Below are 17,428 nucleotides of genomic sequence, written 5' to 3'. Positions count from 1 at the left end.
CTGCCAAAGTTTTTTCTTCCTTTTTTTTTTTTTTTTTCCCCTCCCTTAACAGCGTTCGATCTCTGCTGCCGTTTTTAAGAGGCTTTTTAAAATCCTTGGAAAAGTCTTTACGAGTGCCTCAGGAATGCTACCCTCACTTCTTTAACTCCTGTATCATCATTCAGCACACGGATTAGAGTGAAAGCTTTTCTGGGATTTCTGTCTCGAGCTGGACTGAAACAAAAAGCAAAGTTATCTGTGCAGGCTGGTAAGTTATTCACACTCAGCTTCACCGGCGGCAGATGACATCTGAAAGTACTAAATAAAACTGGCAACTAAATTCACACTCTAGAGACTTAAGTACCTCTGTTTCATCTGAAAACAGGTAGAAATATCTCTTCTGCTGGCTCTGTGGAGTCTTGGACTTGTTTCTGATGCCAAGCTTAACGGCTGTACGGACAAACACGGGTATTTACACAGGCTCACACAAGCTGGTGTTAACTGATGCATGGTGGGGATCAGTTTTATCCTCTGTGACCACCGTGTAAATCTAACGTAACTGCAAGTAAGCTGGGAGCTTTACACAGATGCAATTTGGATCCTGAGGGGCAAATGGTTTGGAGTTGTTTGTGTTTGTTTGGGGGTTGGGGTTTTTTTTGATTGGTTTTGGTTTTGGGTTTTTTATTTACTTCATTTCTTCACTTCTTTTCTTTCAAGCACAGAGATGTTTCAGGGTTTCCCCAGGCTTGCTCTCGTGCTCTCCTAGCCGGCAGGAAAAAAGCCAGTTTAGTGACTTCCTAGCCCACGTCCTGCAGTGAAAGCGCATCTCGCACGGCTCCGCTGAAGGTCAGCCGTGCCGGTTGTCACCAGGGAGACTGGCCGCTGCCGCGCTGAGCCACAGGACTGGCCAAGACGGAGACAGAAGGGGAGAGCGAGGGAGAGGGGAAATTACATGCCTGATTTTGCAGACAAAATGAATCTCCTGGCAGTGCCGGAGTGTCTTTTGGAGCAAAAGGTCTAACCGCCTCTGGTTTTATCACAGCAGGACTTGTGCACATGCCTCACATTAACCCCTGTGCTGTCAGATCTCCGCCTGCTTTAACAGCTGGGGGTACCTTCATCTGTAAATCAGGGGGGTTGCTCTCACTTCACACTTTGCAAAGTCTGATCCAGACTCAGAAACTAACTCCCCAGGCACAAGCCTTGAAAGATGGATATTTAAACTTCAGCCTACTTCTCTGCCTCCTCTTTTTTTCTATCTATCTTCTTACTTTAATGCACTGGTGCCAACTTCTAAATTGTACTTGAATTAATTCAAGGCTTTTTCACTTGGACAATATGTCAGTATGAAGATAAAATCAAATACACACCCGCATAGTATTAGACAGTCAATAAGGATTTTTAAAATATATTAGGTTTTCAAAAGAGGATTCAGATACAAACCTGAAGACTGTTTAAATAAAAATCCAGATGTCTGCAGCCTGTCATCCCCAAGTTCTTATTCTTTCTAGACATCAGATGTTCTTGATTTTCCATATAACCAATTTTATTTCCTTCTGTTTTATAATACACTTACACAACAGAACTGTACCAATGAAAAAAGGAAAGAGCAAAAAATGGGAACAAACTACTTACTGGTTTTACCCTTCTAATTGCATTGGGACTTCCATGAAGAACCACATGATAGGCAAATAAAAAAATCACATTTAGCCAAACACAGTGTGTGGTGGATACAGTTGGTGCTAGTTGTATTGTGTTCAGTGAAACTTTTTATTTACTGCAAGCAGTCTCTGAGACTTGAAGACCATAGGTGACCAGCTTCTCTGGTGCTACCAAGCAGATGCCCAAGACACAGGGCATACATCACACTCCTCAGGGAACTAGGGAAAGCAGAGCTCTATGAATAGTTTACAAGAGTTTCCATGTGTCCCAAATTGGCACCAGTGGGATGGGGCTGCCTAGATGTTCAGCTGCGTCCACAGGAAATTCCCTCTTTACTCACTTCTTCCTACAATTTGGATCTGGATGACCAAACAACCTCTGTACCGGTACTGATAAGGTGAGAAGGAATACCTCAAAGGAAAATTTTTAGAAGCCAGGAAAATAGGCTGGGGAAGTATTGCAAAATGCTTCCCTGGTTTCATAGACCTTAAAGACCATCTAGTTCCAACCCCCTGCCATGGGCAGGGACACCCTCCACTAGACCACGTTGCCCAAAGCCCCATCCAACCTGGCCTTGAACACTGCCAGGGATGGGGCAGCCACAGCTTCTCTGGGCAACCTGTTCCAGTGTTTCACCACTCTCATAGTAAAGAATTTCCTCCTAATATGTAATATCGAAATCGACCCTCTTTCAGTTTAAAGCAATTCCCCCTTGTCCTGTCACTCCATGCCCTAGTCACAGTCCCTCTCCAGCTTTCCTGTAGCCCCTTTACGTACTGGAAGGTGCTATAAGGTTTCCCTGGAGCCTTCTCTTCTCCAGGCTGAACAACCCCAACTCTCTCAGCCTGTCCTCATAGGAGAGGTGCTCCAGCCCTTGGGTCATATTCGTGGCCCTCCTCTTGATTCCTATAGTCTCCCCTAGGTACCTCTGACTGGCTGGTGTCAGAGACAGGGTACCAGGCAAGCAAGACCTTTAGTCTGACCAGTGGAATTACCTTGGCATACGTGAACACCACACAAATTACATGTGCCTGGAGAGCAGCAGATTGGTCACCCTCCTTGAGGGTTAGTTAATACACTTATATCTTCATCCTGAGACTCTCCATTTGTCTCTTCATAACTACTAGTCAACTCTCATTTTACATTTTGGAAATAGATGCCACCAGAACAGAATAAATCAATAAAATTATCATGCAGACAGGAAAAATATTTAAAAATCAGCTGAAATAAACTAAAGACTAAACCTGTTGCATATAAAGAGGGAAAACACACATCTAAAAGAAATCTGTGGAGGTATTAGTCAATCTTACCCACCTACAGTCTGATGGGAACAAAATCATGATCAACCCTGCTGTGTTGTTATTAATTGCTTGCATGGTGATGATACCCAGGGCCCCCACGCCTTCAGTGCTGCTCAGAGAGAGACAGCAGAGACAGCCTTGTCCCGTGTTTAGAAAAACCACCAAGTAGGGAAACATAAGGAGATGGCAACAAAAGAACAAATATTGTGCACGAGAAGTAGAAAGAATTGGCAGAGTGGACAAATTAAATCAACAGTATAAGCATAATTATGAAAGACGTGAGAGAGGTGCAAGTAAAGAAGCAATACATCAGTTGGACCTCTTCAGAAATGTCCTCCACAATGCAGATCTAATTGGTGTCCAGGTCATTATGTCACTTCTCCACACAATGAGCTCCATCACACCTTACTCAGGCTGGTGGCAAACACCCCGGCACTTGGCCAAGTGCTCGGAGTCCTCTATACCCAGTCCCCATGAACCACCGTGAACCACAAAAGGGCAAAATTCAGTGTCGTGCATATCAGATGTGCTGGGTTTTGTGCAGATAGCTTTTGTAGGCATGGTTTTAGCTTATGTACGTGCTAAATCACACTGGAAAGTGGGGTTTGTTTTTTTTCTGGAATTGTGTATCTAGAAACAGAGAGACATGACTGCCAACCTTATGTAAGTGTTTAGGACAGGCAATGAAGATCATATCTGATGGGAACAAGAGGGAAAAAGTAGCTTTTGAACTGAGGGGTGGTTCTTCACAGATGATTTAAATCAGTGTACTCTCAACAACTCTCCAATTTAGTTACACTAGAGACAGTTGAGTGAAAAATCAAGCTCACAATACTGGATATTTAATTGCCAAGATCCCAGGGCCAACTCTTTTTTGTCTGAAACAAATTAGGTTTTGAAGGGCTGTAGCACTTAGCATTTCAGTCAGAAAACAAATGTACTTGTTGGTTAAGTGGTAGGGTTTGTTCTGTGCTCCCACATGTCAAATTGCTCTGGATCTCTCTACTATTTGAACAAGAAACAAATGTCAGCAACTGCAGATTTGGTCTTGGCTAACACGACTTCTCTGGCAATTTTTCACTTAGGTGAAGGAACAGTCAAAGTCGAAGGGCAGAGGGATGTACATTGATCCAGCAGACAAATGATTGGAGGAACCAGGGGAACTTCAGCAAATTTCAGTTACTCTTCTCTGGAGAAGAACTGGTTATCCTGTGACCCTGCTATCCAAGTCTTTTAGCAGGCAAGTGGCGATTGCTAGGAAAACTGTACTGTATATATGTATTCTGTTCAGTGCTGTTGGAGTTCAGAGGTGGAGTTTCCTAAAAGAACAATCTCACTGACTTAAACAGATTTACACCAATATTCAGGAGCCGCTTCCTGGGCTCGGTTCACTTTCTGGCTAGAAGGAGAACCTGTTTCATTTGCTAACATGAAAAGTACAAGGTTGCAGTAGAGTTAATGGAAAGACAGTTGGGAATTTCTCTGCAAGAGTGGTGCCTGAGCACAACTGACACCTGACATCATGAGTAAGGTGTCCAAGAACTGGGAGGGAGTTTAGACTGAATCCTTGACTTAGCACTCCTAAATCCAGGAAAGATGGAAGATTTCAGACACATCCCCCTCTTTAGCATTTGCTATCAGCTGGTCTAAGCACCCACTTGCTCCATATGCCAACCGCTGAAAAATCACATCACACCATAGTTATTCAGCTGACTTTGTTCCCTGTACGGTAAACTCAGAGCCTGTAATACCCTCTTACAGAGCTGGGCACTTAAATCCTTTTGTGAGGTTGGACTTGAATTCTCAGGAACTCATCTGGGAGGATCAGCAGTTATTTATCAACCACATGAATCACCTGCTGTGCTGGGAGTCAAGATGGTGTGTCACCCTGCAAGATTCAAAGGCATAAAGTTCACATGATTAATTTTCATTTGGGTATTTCATGATTCAGTGAAATCAAAGCAGGTTCCAAAATTTATCTTTTTTTTTTTCTGTTTTTAGGGAAAAAAAAAGATCTGTACATTCCTCCATGTTCATCTAGTTATCATAATTCTCTTTTGATGGATTTTCTTTTTGGTTTTGTTTTTTTGTTTTTGTTTTGTTTTGTTTTTTTAAATTTTCGTTACTTATGGATATGTGAGCCTCCTTACTACAGCACTTTCCTGTTTCTGCTCTACATTTTCCTTTTTCTTTTATTCTTTCCCTCCTGGCCATAACCAGACAATAGAAGAGAAGAGTTTATCAGTGAAAATATGATGACAAAATCTGTGACTGTACAAATAAATGAATAAAATTCAATATCAGCAGAGGCAAATCTATTTACAGCAATGACCAATTTAGCCCAGATAGATAGAGACGCTGATTAAAAAGTTGTTTTCTTTTGAAGGAGATATCAAAGGCATCTGAACAGAAAATCATTCACGAATGTCTTCGGAGAGTTTGCTTCAAATTTCATTTCAAGTTATTCTCTCCTCTGAGAGTAAAAGAACCGACTGCACTTCCTGAAAATATATATAATGCATTGGTAAATGTATTAGTACAGCACGATTTTTCATCACAAGTACAGCAAAGCCATGCGGATGGCATTTGTCTCCCCTAATTGTAGGTATCTACCATGAAAATGGCTCCAACTGAGCTGGTGTCCTTTGTCTGCCTCTCAGTGAAGGCATCGTGTGTGCATTTTCAGGGTGTGATCACAAATCTCAATTTTAGACATCCACACTCTGTTGGCTCCATTTACACCACTATTTAGGCTGGTGAGGCTGCCTAGCTCCAGAGTCAGCACTTACCTTTCTCTGGAAATCCCAATTCTATTGCCGTGGGAGCTGTTCAGCTGCCAACCATGTCAATGAAAGGACCATTATTACCCTTTTTTTGACACTTCTGGGACATGAAATAATAAAAATTACTATCTTCCAACTAGGACACAAAAGGAAATTTCCCAGTAAACTGCTAAATCAGCCTGCACCAGAAGCCAGATTTTTGTTTCACCCTGATTCTCTTGTATCACCCAGTTGACAGCAGCGTCTCTCCAAAGGAGGTGGCATTATGGACCATGAAGTCTTTACCACTCCCTGCTCTCCTGACACACAGCACGTAGTGCTAGAGAAAGGGTACAAAAAGTTTGGTTTTCATCAAGATCATCTTTTGTTTGAAGGCATCTTCTAAAATAGCCAATTCTTCTCCCCAAGCTTATGCTGGACATAGAAGCCACGTGTTCTGCTGCTTAGCAGCAGGCAATTTGTAGCAGCATTAATATACCAGCCACTGTCCCTCTCAGAGCAGAAGTGGATGTTAACCAAACAAATGAAAACACGCTTTAGGAACGAGCCATTTTTGTGAGAAAGGGGGAATGAATCCCTTACCATAAATTGAGAAAAAAATCTTACATCTTTCTCCAAATAAAACTTCCCATATATGTGTCATTGAAACACAGTTATCTTGTGAAATGGTTGGTTTCTCTGGCAATCCTAGAAAATGCCACCACACTGAGGGTTAAATACCAATTTTTGTTGGGGTTTTGTTTTTTGTTTTTTTAGAGTGAATATATTTAGCAACAATTGTACATTTGAGTTTCCTGTGCCCAGTGCATCACTGGGAGGTTGACCAATTTTTTTCTCCCCTTTTTTTTTTTTTTTTTTTTTTTTTTGCCCTGCACATTGTGTTACATAAGATAACAAGTCTGCCAGGAATACTGGGCATGACACATCAGTGACTGTGCTAATGAAAGCCTTGGTGGTTCATTACAAACACAGGAAGTGAATAAACCATTGTTATTGCTATAGGAAAGTTTTCAGTATGGATCACAATTCTCTTGGTTTTTTTAACGTGCACAAGAAATCAGGTCCAATCTTCTACTATGTTAAGCTGCAAAGCTCCACTGGAGTAATTCTCATTATTCGATTGTTTTGAGGAAGGCTTTTTTATGTAATTTTCATGAGTTTTGTTACCCAGATTTCATCATTGCCACATGCTCTGTGCTCTCCTTCACCATGGCTCGAGCTCAGGCTCACAGCTTGTCTTTGGCACAGTCCGAGGTGCTGATTCAACATCAGAGACATCTTTATAATAGTGAATACCTTTTAACTGCCAAGTGTTATAGGGCATTGGATGTTGAGCTGATATGAAAATAAAACTCAATAATGTTTGTGACTTTAACATCTGTTCACTACTCCATCACTCAATGACATAAACCAATTGAAAATAACATACCAGAACAAGATTCTAGGAGAGCCACTATCTCAATAACAATCCTCAATTTTGACAATGAGCTGTGTCTCAGGTGTAGTTTTCCAACAGCCATGCACTTCCTGTAGTTTCAGAATCCTGGCTGGTATTGTCCTCCCTTGCTTACAGGAACAGAAAGCTCCAAGTTTGACTAAGGTCAAGGGATAACATATCTATTGCAACTCACCTACGTGTAACTCTTAAAACAAAAGAAAATCCTTAGCAGTAGTGGCACTCATCTCATCTGACTTCAAAGAGATACCATTATGTTAGTTGTACTTGTTTCCCTTACGGTCAGTGGAAAGAAACAGTCACTTTTGGCGCTTGACTCATTGAATCTGTCTATGCATCCGCTTTGGATGCGTGACACCAGAGACACCACTGACCATGTTTACCAGATCTTTACTTCAAAATAAACTTTGATACGTAAAACTACTATGCTTGTTTGTGACACAAATTAATAGCAAGACCCACCATATTTCTCCAGGAACAAGCGTAAAGCAGGTTGGCACTGGGGAAGCAGTAAGAAGATCTGTCAACATTGTCTACTCTGGGTGTAACAAAAACATAAGTTACAACTGGGAATGCTTTATAGTCTTGTGGACACGAACTATCACAGACTGAATCAGTTTCCTGGTGGTTGTATTTTAACAGGAAACACTATATTTAGCCACATGATTAGCCAGCGCACACACCAGCAAATCTACTGAACCTCAAAAGAACCTCAATCTGCAGCTACTGAAGACCTATATCGCCCAGGTATACAGACACATGTAGGCAAAATAAATGCAAGTCCTTGAGCTAAGATCTGTCCTTGTTCACACTGTGTCTCATACTGATCACATTCAGTAGCATTTGGGCTTACGCAGCCATGGCAGAAGACAGCACAACCATTTGTCACATATCTGGCACCCTGTGAATCCCCTTGTGATCTGCGTATGTATGAAAGGACTGAAGACTCTAAATGCTACTTTTCATCAGGAGGGTGGATTTAAAGGAAATGCAATGATCTCCACCCTGAAGAAGATCTACCTTTCCTCTGCCATACATCAAGATGACATGAATCACTTTCAGAAAGTGTCTATCTTCCTCCAATAGCTATAGAGGGACCTCAGATGATCAGCTAAACTCAGAGCTTAACTTCTAGATGGCTTAAGCTAGGTGAAATTAGTTTCATTCTCACTGAATATCTCAGACAGAGAAACTTCATCCAAGTCTCTAGTTGTCCACATTCTTAAGCTCAAGTAATTCTTTATACTCAAGTGAATGGAGAAGGAGTTGTCTCTAGCACAGCCAAAACACAGCTCTGCACACACTACTCCTTCTCTGTGTTCACTGACACGGTCTCCTAAAGCATCTTTGGCAATAAAGGTCTCCTATCAATTGTCTTGTGTCTCTTTTTTATAGAAGGTCCCATCTATCTTCCCATTTCTGAATACTCAGGAACAATAGCCATGGGCATTTGTGTACTTTTGAAGGCACAGTGTCGTCCTTGTGCTTCTGTGGGTACCGTAACTTGTGGTAAACATAGTTCAGCCTTTTTCTGAGCATTTTACTTTGTCTTCCTTGGCATCACCAACATCTTGCAATGTGAGTCCATCTGTGGCCATTTCACTGGTTGAGCACAGCTCCCTTTCTCCTTCACCCTTTGTCCTTTTCTTCTTTCTTCCTCTTTTTTATCAAACAGAGCATCTCTTTCTTTCCAGGTTTGAAATCCCTGTTAATTCAAAGCCAGCATCACAGGCGAGAGTTACCCTTCACTGTGGCTTGTGTTATCTCTAAACAAGAACATGAGGACACCAGTGAAGACATCAGCGTTGGAGCCAATTATTTAAAAATTAAATTAATATTGTGAATAACCTTCAACTGTCTCCCTACATGATAATAATCATTGCAAACATCTTGTCATTATTGCAACTTGGGATCCCATCTGAATGTAAAAAAATAAAATTAAATAAAAACAGTTTGGGAGAGATTAGATATTCCTTACAATAGTAATTCTAAGTTCACACTCATGATATGAATGTTTATAGGGACCACCATTTTCCTTCCTTGCAGAAGCACAACAATGTGCAAACCATGGAGTCCTTCTAGAAAGTTTGCCAAAAACCAGATGAGCTAAGTTGCTGCAGAAGTAGTTAGAGATGCATAACTGGGGGGGGGGGAGAAGAAAAAATAAGTCTATAAATTATATTAGGTCTAGCTTTCCTTCAGAGAAGAAAAGCTGAGTTCTGGAGGCTGGAGCATCTCTCCTATGAAGACACGCTGAGAGAGTTGGGGTTGTTCAGCCTGGAGAAGAGAAGGCTCCAGGGAGACCTTATAGCACCTTCCGGTACCTAAAGGAGTTACAGGAAAGCTGGAGAGGGACCGTTTACAAGGGTGTGGAGTGACAGGACAAGGGGGAATGGGTTTAAACTGAAGAAGGGTAGATTTAGATTAGATATTAGGAAAAAAATTCTTTACTATGAGGGTGGTGAGGCACTGGAACAGGTTGCCCTGAGAAGTTGCGTCATCTCTGGAAGTGTCGAAGGCCAGGTTGGATGGGGCTTTGGGTGTACCTACCCATGGCAGGGGGTTGGATATAGATGGGCTTTGAGTTCCCTTCCAACCCAAACCATTCTGTGATTCTATGATCTAGGAACCATTAAAAGTTTTGGTCTTTCCCAAAGTCATCTCTCAATTTTGTGGTTGTGTGATTCCATTCTCATCTCACCAATAACAAATGTTCCCTATCATATTCACTCCTATTTTTCCATCTCTTCCTGATGGTATAAGACTCAGGCATTACGTGCATGCAGGTTTGTACTCAGTAAGGGCATGTTAGCACCTCACTGTTTGACACTGAATGCATTCATGCTAATTCATTGATGCTGCATCAGGACACATAAACCAGTGATACTTACATAGAGTGAGCTTTTCTAGAGCTTGCTGTAGTGGTTTAAGACATGCCTGTATCTAGTGCCATCCCTGCACTGGGCAGTCCTCAGGCAAATTGGGGTCAAGGTCTGTGTTCAGAGGAAACTCAAACGTGGTCACAAAGCAGTAACCTAAAATAAACCCTTTGGCTTGGACAGAAATAGATTACGAATGTGCACATCATGTGGTGGTGTGCCTCAGCTAGCAGAGTAGAAACTTTCCTTTAACGGTAGTAAAAGACAGCCGGAGAGGAACCCACTACGGCTAATGGGCATAAAGACAGCTGGGCCACACCCTTAGTTTGTGCATTCATTCCCTTCATTCAATGAAGTCTGCGATAATTATACCCCCCACCAGGGTTTGCAGAGCTCTCAGTAATTCCAGACTAAATATTTATATTCTGCTGTGAAAGTGCGTGTGTGTTTTTATATCACAGTTTTCCAAGCTTTCTCTTCCAGTGGGACTATCAGAATACCTGTGAGTGGTTCAAATGCTATCTTTGTATGTGCTCATTACTGTTTAGCCAATTACAGCATATAGCCACATAAGTATTGCAATGATCTGTTAAATTCCCAGAAAGTGAATTAAAAAAAAAAAAAAAGCCAACAACAAAAAACCCCAAACTAAAACATTGCCATATGCCACAAGATTGCTTTAAAGGAAATAAGAGATTCTGAGAAACAAGTCTTGTAAGGCAAAGCCTAAGTAAAATCAAGTCAGTAGTAGGTACATAAATTTAAAATTTGAATACCTGTTAATATGTGGCTTAAATGAGCTACTTTTGAGTGAATTGCAGAAGTTTGTAGGCTTTAGAGTCATCCCTGCTCCACATTCCCACTTTGTCACATGGATTACATGGCAGGAAGACTTATGTGTCTTCAGGGAGAGGGGAAGAATGGGAGGAAGGATGACACTCAATGGCTAAGACTTTCTGAACAAGGAAGAAATAGGAAAAATTAGACAGTTGTCTGGTTCATTTCAAATAGCAGTTCTTTCCCTCACACAAGTCTCACTACTACAGGATTTCTGCCGTAATGTGGGATAGTGGCCCCAGGACAAGGAGAAAAGGGAGAAGGCTGTCAACATTCATGTCCCATTGATGTAAGAGACGAACAGTTGACTTGCATGAGAGTTGGATCAGACCATCATGGAAATGGATGGAGGCTGACTTTCTTCACATGTAGTGGCTCTGCATCTCCTTTTTGCCTTTTCTAGGCAGGAGGGGAGATGGGAATCTCCTACCAAGTCCCTTCAGTTGGCCAGAAAGAAAGGGAAGAAATGTCCTAGTCTGGTGGCATCCAGCAGAACTACACAGGGTTTGACTCTCAGCTTCCAAGGGATTTCTGAGGCAAATATTTAACCCCCTGACCCCTAACTTTCTCCAAACTGTGGAAGAATGAGCTATCTGGGATGGAAATATGTGTAACGAATTTCAGAAATTGCACTGAGAAAGATGTGTTTCCTGGAAGGAAGTGTCTTTGCTCAGCTGGTCGATTGCAACACAGACGAGCAACACAGGATAAACAATGTTCCATAAATTAAGTCTGACCCCGTAATTAATTCACTTTTTCCTAATGACTGAATCAATGGTTGGAGGAAGAGAAGAGTGAGACTGAATGATTTTCTGTGTTCTGAAAGATGACACAAATAATAGAATTTGGCAGGTTTGAGTAAGTACGTAGCTTGGACTAGTGGGTCAAGAACATGAATGTAAATAGTCACTACAAGGGCTTCTTATACCAGCAGTTCTGGAATTCGAAGCCTCCCAAGCTTCTTAAGGCACAGCTGGACTCCTTAAAAGTCAGAGACAGTTGCCACAGCCACAAAGCAGTGGCCTTTCTATTAGTAAAGCAGCCGCAGATCTGGATTAGGGTGTGATTCTGTTTTCTTTGGTTATCCACCACCCTAGATCCAGACAAGTGAAGAGCTAGGAAAGGAAAGCTAATAATCAAGAAAATTATCATTGCAAAGTTTGGCTCAACTGTGTATGTTTCATACTAGAATTATGCCAGGATTTAATATGGTGGAAGGAAAAATGTCAGTTTATCTGAGAGAAGGAACCTTAAATGAAATAAAAAGGAGCAGCTGGACTTTGTTGATTGCATATGCAGGCAGTTTTGGCTGGTAGTGTTGTTGCAAAAATTGTCTGAGATGCAAACATTAGCTGAAGCTCAGCAGGTCTTGCTAAATAGCTGCTCCCAAAATCAAGAGCACACTGGCCCTCTGGGAATACCAAGTACATCTTACAGACTACAGTCCTTTTGGTGCCATACAGATATAAGACCAACCATGGCTTGGGTCTCCATCATTCTGTAATCAGGTAGAGGTCATCAGATGGTTATAATCATTTCGGCTTTTTTTGACAAGTAATTTCAATGGCTGAAAAGAGCAGCACCCCCTTGCCCAGCTGACACACCATGACAGGAACTGGGACTGACACAGACTGTGATTCAAGTTATTTAAAATGATAGTTATATCAAATGTAGCACTCACTCTTTCTTCCTCTTTCTCTGTGCAATGTGAGGAGGCTGAAATGGGACTGAGATGAGCAGTAAGTATGCAGATCGAACAATTCCACACCAATTAAATGCATGTTCTTCAATAATATTTCAGATGCTAAGTTTTCCAAAGGATTGGCAGTTTGCATCATTTTGTTTATATTTGATGTCTTCTACTCCTAAAAAGCAAGGGATGTTAGGCATCTATTGTGGACAGAGAGAAGTAAAGTAGATGGTTACCTCTAGAATATCTCCTGCCATCTGGACAGCTTGAATATCCAATCAGATGTAAGATTTGGATAGAAATTTCTGGTGCCTCATTGTATCCCAAAACATAGTTGAGCTCAAATACTTCAAGGTGTTAGCATGCTAGTATTTATTTTAATTTTCTGTTTTCATTTGCCAGAAAGCCACATACGAAGCCTGCTACAAGATTTCTCCAGTCTTCTCAAAGAAATGGGGATGATAGTTCCAAGTAGAGCTACTGGGACAGCTTAAGGTTGTGAACCAGAAGTTGTTTTCATCAGATGGCACTGTGCCTTAGCCTTCCTTGCAACAAGCTGAAAAAATTAAGCTTTTTAGGCTTGATAGTGAAAGATTTGTTTTCTGGCCCTGGATTGTATTTGCAGTTCTCCTTTGAACTCTCTCCATTGTTCAGATTTCTTTTCTGAAATGTGTACTCCAGAGCTGGATACATCATTTCACAAATGTTTTAAATGGTTTAGTTTATAGAGGCAAGGTCGCTTCCTGTCTTCTAGTGAATGTTCTCCATGTACCTCCAAAAGTTGCATTGGCCTTTTTTTTGTAAAAGTTCATGCTGAGACAGTTGTCGATGCTGTTATTCATTTGCCAGTTGCCAGATAAATTATTCCACTCCTACACATAGAACCTGCAGTCTTGCATCCCAGATATTTTACCTTCAGTTTGACTTTATTAAACCAAATTTGATTGGACTGTGAATATTTAGTCATTCCTGTCTTATTGATTATTTATTAATCTACCTTTGTTGTGATACCAGAAAACTGAACTCACAAAGATAATATATTATCATGGGGTGGTTCCTAAGCATTAGGTAGCTTTCGAACAAGATTATCGTTAGCTTTTTCTCTCTTAGGTGCTTTCCTGAAGCCCTGAGAACTTGAAAGATCTCTGGAAAGTTAGATTATGTAAAGTCATTGGTTGACATGATAAATCACTTCCAAAAGGGTCTCTTCTGCTGACCACATGATCTTGTTTGTTCTTGATGCAAGGTCCTTCATTTTCTTATCAGGGGAACAGATAACTGTACTCCTGTTGGCTCATCGAATAACATTCTGTCTAATCTTTCCATTTTTTAATACATAAACTTTATTATTTTAGTACAGGGATAATCTGTCTTTCCTACCCTGTTCTGGAGGCCTTTTTAGTTCAGTCTGATGTCTACTGAGTTTAAGCTAAACAATTTGTCAATTCTCTCCTTTGTATCCATGTCTGTAACTTTTCCTGTGGAAGGTTCTTGCAGACTGTTCTCTTCAAATGTTTTATTTATTGCTATGGGTTTTGAAGATAGACTTTTTTTTCCCCCAGCTCTCAAGTTCCTCATGTTTGTTTGTTCCATAGTCTTCCCTTATCTCTTGACTTTTTTGCACTGATGTGCAACTTGCAGCAATATTGGCAAAATAAAAAAAAAAACCACCCTCCACATCAACCCTTCATACTCTTTGCAAGGCAGTTCATCAATACCTGGACTCTTTGGTTCCTTCAGGATTATCAACATAAAGAGAAACACTTTGACTCACACAGATGTTTCCAAAATTTTCTTTATGAATCTTTGTGCCAAAAGCCATAGTTACGAATCAGACTTGCAGAACAAGCAACTGGTGAAATTACTTCTCTGGCTCACTGCACTGTGTCCACATGATCTGGAGAGTGGGTGAGGAATGGCTGGGGTTCAAGGCTCACACTCCTGTACTATGGGTTTCACTCATTGTAAGGGCAGGAATCAGGGCACTTGAGAGGTGGGGGGCTCAGATCAACCTGATCTGTTGATCTTCTAAAGATCTTCATTTGCATTGCCTTTTCCAGGATAAATGCTCAGAGTGGCTCACTCTAACCATAAAAATCTAGGAAAGAAGAGGAGAATAACACATAATTCAGAGTCCTAAATGATAAAGATCTTTTATATTTATAGGAACTTTTGCTTGCACAGCAGTGGGTATTGAACTGCCCAGGGAGCACATACACTGCCAATTACCTAAAGTCTTCATATCTTTGCCAGGATCTCATATAGTGTTTCTCCTAGAATAACATGTTCTTGAACTGTTTCTCCACTATATTTTCTGCAGATGTTTCCCATCAGCAGCAGACGGGGAAGTCTTACCTGAGAGCGCTTGGGTCTCCAGTTTACACAAGTGAAAAGGTAAAACCAAAAGATTTCTAACACTGTCTTTGACTCTGTTTGAAAACTTTCTGATCTGCCTCATGCTTCTTTTACAGTTGTGTATGTGTTAAAGGACATGAAGGCTGTGCAAGACTTTTGATGCTGTGGGATGTGATCACTTCCCACACTTGTGATCTCTGGGAATGAGATAATTCTGTAGGTTAGGAGTGAAGCAAAATATTAAACACCATTATCATTGCAATATTATTGTAAAATAAAACAACAAACCCCTCTACATCAGTCACTGTGAGTTAATCCCAGCTTAAATGGATGTTGGGCTAGAAAAATGCTGGTGGATTAGCAGGTTTGTATCAGGAACACACTGCATGGAAACTTCGTATCACCCAATGAAGTTAGACAGGACAGTCAGTGGACTTTGGGGAGTCAGTCAGCAGACCAGTACATGGTGCAATTTTTCTGCCTAAACATAAGTATCTGGCACCATTATGTGTGTTGCAGTCTCTTGCCTGGACTCCAGCAGCTATGCCAGAAGTACAGGGTCTCCTTTTGCTGTCTCTCTGTCATACCTGCCAGCCTTACGTGAACATCTCAGCAACCCAATGGTAAACAGTTCCCTAGCTTAAATGGCTAACTAACGATGTGTGGGATTTTAAAATCAATGCCCAGGTGTACGAAAGTTGTGTGGGCCCCCTTTGTTGACAATAGATAAAGATCGACATTGTCAGATGGCAATGCACCCTGTCCCAGTACAGTGTCCAAAAGAGGTGATGCAAACCATTCCCTGGAAGTACCAGCTTCTCCCTAGAGAGGAACCTGCTCCTTCATTTGCACATGGCTAAAGGTGAGGTGGATCCCAAGCTTTACATCACACTCAGTGAATATTTGTCCAATACTGCTTCTGCTACCAGGAGAGGATGAAACGTAACTTAGCCATAAGGAATCACTTCAGTCTCACCTAATTCCCTTTGGAAGCCTCTCTGACACACGCAGGCTTGTGCTAGCACTTTCCACCTTGACAAACACACAGGACTGACACAATCTCATTCCAGGGTTGGAAACATAATTAACGGTGTGTCAGAATGACTCACATCACCACTTACCTCATGTTTCCCCTTCTACATCTTAACTCTGCAGTCTCATTTTCCAGCTGCCACCCCTGAGCAGGTGGCATACAGACCTGTCCACTGTGAATTCTCATCCTGCTCAGTGTGGCTTCTTCTCTTCACCTGCCTTTGAGGAACTAGAGATAAGAGGCAAAATTTCATAGTTTTCAGAGTTTCCATGTTATTGGGAAAGACTGTCATGTCATTAGCCATGCCACCTTGCTTCAATTAATTTATTATTGGAAATTACTTTTTCTGTCTATCCACAGAAGGGCAGATTTCATTTGGGCTTTTATCATCTTGCACCTTTTGTCTCAGATCTTGACCTATGCAACCTTACCTTGCTACTACACATCCTAAATTTTCCTCCACCTTTCCTTAACTGGGAGTTATTGATAAGTCATCTTTCTCCTCCAATCCCTCGCCTCACTGCTTTTCTATCATATGAAACAAACTGCTTGTTTTCAATCTCAAAGCCTTGCATGGAGTATTATGAGCTGATACAAACCTCTAAGCAGGCAGTGAGGACAAAACTCTTCATTTGTTTCATTTTCAATGATCTCATCTGAGGCTTTTTTCCAGATTATGTTTTACACACCAAAAAAATTACTTGTATGTATGTTCAGAACATTTTTTTTTGTTCTTTACTCACCACTTCATTGAATCTCAGAATGGTTAAGGTTGGAGGGGACTGCTGGAGATCATCTGGTCCAACCCCCCTGCTAAAGCAGGACCACCTAGAGCTGGTTGCTCAGGACCATGTCCAGACAGCTTTTGAATGTCTCCAAGGATGGAGACTCCACAGCCTCTCTCTTTGAAACCAGCTTTCATGGCAAAGCCTGCAAAGTGCATGAGGACAGCTTGTGCTGGGTTGTGAGACAGCCATACAGTGTAGCTCTGTAAGAGAGAAGCCACTTTGTCATTTTCACAGCTATCACCTGCTCCATGAGGGATGATGGTTCAAATCTCTGTGGTAGTAACATCAACAGCATCAACAATATGTGTGTCAGTATTTTAATTGGCTACACATTTCAAAGGGTCAGTAACTGCCAGAAGCCCAGGTAATATGGTGTCTCACAATCTCATTTCATGTGATATACCCCTCAGATACCACACAAGCTAGAATTTTGGGGAAAGACCTAACATTGCAGTAATGTGATTGAAATAAATCTCCGTAGATTCTCTTTTTTTTCCTCCAGGAATACATTGTTCAATTATTGGTAGCCCTATAATCTTTCTTCCAAGACCAGCTAAGAAATCATGAGATGCTCACATCTTAAACTGAACACCCCAAAAAGTCTGCCAAAAGAAATAAACCTAATAATAGCATGAAAAATGTATTACCTATTGGAAAATCTATGC

At 41.3% G+C, this 17,428-nt stretch overlaps 1 long non-coding RNA gene across 1 annotated transcript; it reads left to right on the top strand.

Annotated features, from left to right (window-relative positions):
* Positions 1 to 110: 110 nt before the first annotated feature.
* Positions 111 to 13,988, top strand: LOC142600634 (uncharacterized). Its single transcript, XR_012834229.1, has 3 exons — positions 111 to 247; positions 4,028 to 4,186; positions 12,994 to 13,988. It is a non-coding gene; the product is annotated as an uncharacterized LOC142600634 (long non-coding RNA).
* Positions 13,989 to 17,428: the final 3,440 nt, after the last annotated feature.

This window comes from Balearica regulorum, chromosome 2 (genome assembly GCF_011004875.1).
Source record: "Balearica regulorum gibbericeps isolate bBalReg1 chromosome 2, bBalReg1.pri, whole genome shotgun sequence".
In the NCBI taxonomy this organism is placed as follows: Eukaryota; Metazoa; Chordata; class Aves; order Gruiformes; family Gruidae; genus Balearica; species Balearica regulorum.
This window is presented reverse-complemented; position numbering and strand designations above follow the sequence as displayed.